This window comes from Nesoenas mayeri (genome assembly GCF_963082525.1).
Source record: "Nesoenas mayeri genome assembly, chromosome: 7".
NCBI classification, from domain to species: Eukaryota; Metazoa; Chordata; class Aves; order Columbiformes; family Columbidae; genus Nesoenas; species Nesoenas mayeri.
The window spans coordinates 37212213-37218429 of NC_137551.1; positions in this window are offsets into that span (position 1 = coordinate 37212213).

The window sequence follows — 6217 nt, forward strand, 5'->3', positions numbered from 1 at the left end:
TGGGAGAATAACCAAATACAGATTATCTATTCCTTAATGTACCAGCAAAATACTACCATGCCCACGTGTTGTGCAGAATGTTGTACTACAGTAGTAAGATCCTAATCCTGCAAATCCTCTCAGACTTTTATTGTGTAGTTTTATTTTTAATTTATTAAGATTCTTCCCCAGTCCCTCTGTTTGGATATTGATGCTTAATTCTGCAGGTTGGCCCCGTGTTTCTTGTGCAGTTGGCAAAACTGGCTTAATATGTGTCTGTACATCAAAAGGAGCAAAAGCCATGCAATCCCACATAGAAATTTATTTTGGAGCCATGGATTTGAGCCTATCCTAGAGCAGGCTGGTAGTTATTTACAGTGATCTGGACTATGCAGGAACTCAATGGGTGTAAAATGCTGCAGCTCCCAAGCTGGAACTACCCTGGGGGACAGTCACATCCCAGGATAACAGTGGTAATCTCAGGTTGTCTCTGCACATACAAACCTGGAGAAGAGCTGGGGTGGTGAAGCAAAGGCAGAAAAGGCCTCTTAGCAGCTGCTTTTCTTCACAGTTAAAAAGTACATTTTCTCCCCTTACCTCTCCACCCAAAACTAGACACATGGACTCCCCTCCAGTGCTCTGAATCAGCTCTGTCTACATTTGCCTCTCCAGTCTCACATCAGCAGCACACGTTTTCTTCACCATGCCCCTTCCCAGGAAACCCCAATCCTTGCCAGCAGTCAGGAATTATCCTATGTATAACATACCCAAATGCTAATAACATACCCAAATGCTATTTTTTCCCTATGTACCCATTATCACTTACATTTTAACAGCTATAGTCAACAACCAGAGGGCCACAGATATGATCAGAGGTTGGAACAGCTCTGCTGGGAGGACAGGCTGAGAGAGCTGGGGTGTTCAGCTGGAGAAGAGAAGCTCTGGGGAGACCTTATTGTGGCCTTTCTGTGCTTAAAAGGGGTGGTAAGAAAGATGGGACAGACTTTTCAGCAGGGCCTGTTGCCATAGGACAAGGGGTGGTGGTTTTAAACTGAAAGAGGGGAGATTCAGGCTGGACATGAGGAAGAAATTGTTGCTGCTGAGGGTGGTGAGAGCCTGGCCCAGGTTGGCCAGAGAGGTGGTGGCTGAACCATCCCTGGAGACATCCCAGGCCAGGCTGGACGGGGCTCTGAGCACCCTGAGCTGGTGAAGATGTCCCTGCTCAGGGCAGGGGTGGGAATGGATGGGCTTTGAAGGTCCTGTCAACCCAAACCACCCTGTGGTTCTGTGATGATTCTGTCTCATTATGGACATACATGCTCCACACAGCACATTGGTGAAAAACATTAAAATTAAACCAGAAGACTGAGGAAGGCCGCCATAAAAGCCATGTAAACAATTTTTATTCTTTGAAGGTATTTTTCCCATTAAAAAAAATCAGTCAAAAGGAACTAAAGAATTCTAAATAGAGTTTTGGTAATCCCACATGGCTTTTCACTTAAATGGTAGTATTTTTATTTTGAGTAACAATATTCCCTGACAGAGAATGTGGAGCCAATTATATCTTGGTCACTCACTACCGTGAATGAACCAGATATTATCAGAGTTCTTCCTCCTCCCCCCAAACTGAATCAGAAAGGAACAGTTGCATTTTACTACACTGATTTTTATGGGCTTGAAGTTGATAAATGGATAGTTTATCACAAAAGATCCACAAGTATTTTATTAACAGCATCCATAAAGAAATGCTACTGCATTACAGTTACCTCTGGTTCTGGAGAACAGCACAATTTCACAGCAGTTGCAGAACTGTTTATGAACAAAAAAATGTCAAGGAGAAGTTAATCTGAGGTGCCCCTGCTTCACTAGGGTGCATGGGAGAGACCAAACCTTGCCTTTTAATTTCTCATGTCAAACCACCTCCCACAATTAGTTTTACGAGCCTTGGTTTATCCTCGTCAGAAGAACAAGGGCGAGTTTCCCTGCAGGAAATGAAAATTGCATCCAGGTTGTGTGGCTGCTTCAAAGGGGCCACAATCCTGATTCTCCAGGTTATTCCCGCAGGCAATGGCTCTCCATCCATCCATCCATCCATCCATCCATCCATCCATCCAACCCGACTTTGTTCTTTAGCACTGTCAGGGGAAGAGGAATGGGGATGTTTTCTGTGGGTGTCTTGCTGCTGCTGGGATCTTCTTTACCTTTGCATCTTTTGCTGCTGCTTCTTTGTGTTCCCTCCTCCTCCTCCTTTATGTTCCCTGCTCCAGCAGGGGGATTGGACTAGCTGATCTTTTGAGGTCCCTTCCAATCCCAAACATACTGTGATACTGTGATTTTTGTCCTCCTTATCTTCTTTGTTCTATGTGTTTAGTTTTTCTTTCCTTCATCCACAAGTAGCTTTTCTTTCCAAAGCATCCACCCCACTCTATGCTAGTTTAGGGCTGTCTTGCAATAGCAGCAGCATATTAACAGCTAAATTGTGTTTTTTGCTCTTCATTTTTTTTTCTCTTTGGGTAAGGGAAACCGAACATATCGCTATTTCTTCTCTATTGCTATAGACAGAGGGTGGCAATAGCTACAACCTGAAGAGCACAGGCGGCTGTTCTGTAGCACCTCTGAGATGTGTGGATGAAATAGCTCCCACTGCAGCTGCAGGTCACCAGTGGCTGGAGGAAAGACCAGGGAATGAAGTGACAAAGATCTCTGAGATCCCATCAGGAGCGTCTTTCCACTTCCCCTCAGAGCAGTTCGGAAGCATTTAACTCTTTCAGCAGGACCCTGAGGGTTGGTAACGCTTACAGGATGCTCAGGATGTCCTGCATTAATTGTGACCTCTTGTCATTCCGCGAGCGGGACCTTTTCTCTCCAGCTCTTGTACCTGCCTCTGACTTGTGTCACTTTAAGGGGTCACACTGAAGTATTAATAGCTTAACTTTCAGTTTGCATTTACATATGAAAATAATTTGATGTAAAGAGCACCCGTGATTTTTACCAGTTAATATTTGACTATATGACAATAAAGGCTGTTGGCTTGGGCCTTGGTTGTCAATTTAGTAATTCATGTAGGAGCAGGAGTTCACATGGCACTGAAAACGGCAATTCAGGAGAGAGCAATATGGAAGACAGCAATATGGAAGAGAGCAGTATGGAATAACCTACCTGGAAAGAAGCATGACATATGGGGCTGTATAGCCGCCAGAAAGAAGGAGGATGCACTGAGGAAAATACCAACTTCCATTAGTTTCCTCTTCGTTAAAGAAGAAGGAATTTTGAGAAGGAATTAGTGACTCGTGGAGACAACATCGGACAAAAAAAAAAGGAGCAGAGAGAACATATATTGAGTCTAAAACCTCCAGACTATGATACTGTATAGTTTCGTGACATTAGATGGAAGGCACTGTAACAAACTATATGGCACTTGTGAGATGGGTAATAGTACGCTATAGGATAGGGGGTATTAGAATGAGAAAGAAAAAGGGAGGAGGAGAGAATAGAAAACAATAAAATGGAGAAAAAAAAGAGGGGAAGAGGAAGGGAAAATAAGAAGAGAAATAATGAAAGAGAAAGAGAGAAAGAGAGAGAGAAAGAGAGAGAGAAAGAGAAAGAGAAAAAGAGAAAGAAAAAAGAGAAAGAGAAAAAGAGAAAGAGAAAGAGAAAAAGAGAACGAGAAAGAGAGAGAGAGGGAAAGAGAAAGAGAAAGAAAGAGAAAGAGAAAGAGAAAGAGAAAGAGAGAAAGAGGGGGGGGGAAAAACACCAAACAAACAAAAAAAGAAAAAGAGATGTAAGAGAAAAATCTATGTCTGCTGCCCTTCTCTGGTAGAGCATGAATTGCAATCCTGGATTCCAGCCTGAGTTAAGCGAAGAGAGGATAAAACACCCTAGATAGTTGAATGGTTTCACAAGAAGAGGTTCTGGTGGGGAGAAACCCCTTCTGTACCACTGCTCCCACATCGTCCCACTTCAGCCCTGATCTCCTTTTGGATATCCAGGAAACCTGACTGTAATCACAGCATCGAGTATTGCCCAGAAATCCAAGCCCTTTGATTCCCATATGTGCCAAAGCGCATGAAGACTTGTCTGGCCTTAGCTACAGGGATCTACAGTTTTGGGGCCTCCAGGCTGAATTTTTTGCTTCTTAGAGTAAACAAAACAAAACAAAAAAAGCTTTTCCCTTTGAAATCTTGGTGTCCCCTCGCCAGCTGCGGAGACTTTGTGTCTCCAGCCCTCCCTCACTTCATTAACTCTCTGCAAAACCAAGACCCAGCTGAATTGTGACTGCAGTGGCAGATTACAATCCCCTGTAATTAAGGGGCATAGAGGGAGCACAGCCCAGCGTGACCTTGAGCGGCGGAGCTTTGCTGCAGCCCTCTGTCAAACACCCGCCGCTCAATGGCGTGATCCCCAGAGCAGCAGCCCACACGCTGGGATAAAGTACTGCCTGCAAATATTGTTTGCTGCAGTACTTGAGTGGAGTTGCATTCTATAGATTTCCAAGGCTCTGAGGACAAGTTTCGTTCCTCCGCATCTTTAGCGAGCTGTCCCGAGCAGCGTGGCAAGCCTGAACCGAGGTGTTAAGCCCATGAAAAGTGACGCAAGGACAGCAATCCGACCTGTCTGTTATCAATAAATATATTCCTGCCATCCCCTCCACTCCCCTTGCTGCTTCCCCCTTGGGTTACCACTTTTTTCTCCCGTCCTGAAGGTACCGTTGAATTCATGTGACGTTTCTACCTTGAAGCTCAATTTAATCCCAGAGACGGAAATCTCCCGACTCCAAGAACCAAGGATTTCCTCAGTTTCTCCCTTGTCACACACATGCGAGGGACACATTATAAAGTTGGGATTTTGTTGACTGGGAACTGTTTCTTTCCGTAGACCTATCCGTGAGCTATCTGAACTAACATGGTCCTTTGTACTTGTGGAGAAGGATGTAATACTGCATTAATTTTATCGTGGATTGCAGAACCCCCAAACTCAAATATTTCTAGCTGATACCTTTTTTTTTGATAGACCCCTACCTTGTTTGAATGATAAAGCTGTAGAAGGTTATTATAATGTTTATGTTTTTAACATTCAAATACAAGTAAAATTGACACAGCCATCCTGAAGTTATTAATACATTTAATAGATGAGCTGCAGCAATTTTAGTCTGTCTCAGGGATAAAACATCATCTGAGACAGCAAACCCCTTCTGTTAAGCCATGTTTGGAGAACGGTGCCTGCCGGCATCTTTTCTATCTGGAAGAAGAGCAGCAGGGCTGATGGCAAATGGTACAAGCTCATCATGATCCTCCCCCTCTGCCACTCCGTTCAGTCCATCCTACCCTTCCACTGCAACGCCATTATGGAAAACAGCTCCTTTCCTCTAACAAAGCCGGGCAGTAAGCTCCGCTTTAGCGCTGATTAAGCAATATATACTACTTTATAGGGAAACTGCACAGAGGCTGTTGCTGGCTGCTGTATCAGGGCCAAGGGTGAAAAAGCCAAGAGGAGCTCGAGCAAGAGCAAACAAAGAAACCCACCGCTCCAAGGATACGGGACCTTAGCAACAACAACGGCAACCCCAAAATTCCTCGGCAGTTAAAACACAAAACCCCAAACCTCATACAGTCCCTAGTTACATTCTTTTCCTGTAGCATAAACCCTTGGTCGTGTGAACACAGAGCTCTCTGGGATCACGGCCGCCAACGGCAGCTCAGCCTCCCTTGGGGCGACCCTGTAACTTGGGGTACCCTCCACATCTTGGGGCACCATCCCTAAATTGGGACACCCTCCGGATCTTGGGGCACCCTCCCCACCTTGGAGTACCCTCCCTATTTTGGGACACACTCCCCATCTTGGGGCACCCTCCCTAAATTGGGACACCCTCCCCATCTTGGGGCACCCTCCCTAACTTGGGGTACCCTCCCCATCTTGGGGCACCCTCCCCACTTTGGGGTACCCTCCCCATCTTGGGACACCCTCTTCATCTTGGTGCATTCTTGCCATCTTGGGGTACACCCGTGGCCCCCAGCACGCTGCCCCAACAGCCTCAGCATCCTCAGCTTCCAGCTTCACCCCACACTGAACTGGCCACTGATATTTTCCTTCATTCTTTCTTCCCCTGTGATAACAGATGCCCAAATACTTATCTTCATAAACCCAAGACAGGCGTCATCATGCCTGCACAGCCTTAACATTCCACTTTTCATTCTGGTGGTGCCATTTTCCCACCCAAACCCATTGCAGTGACTGGGGA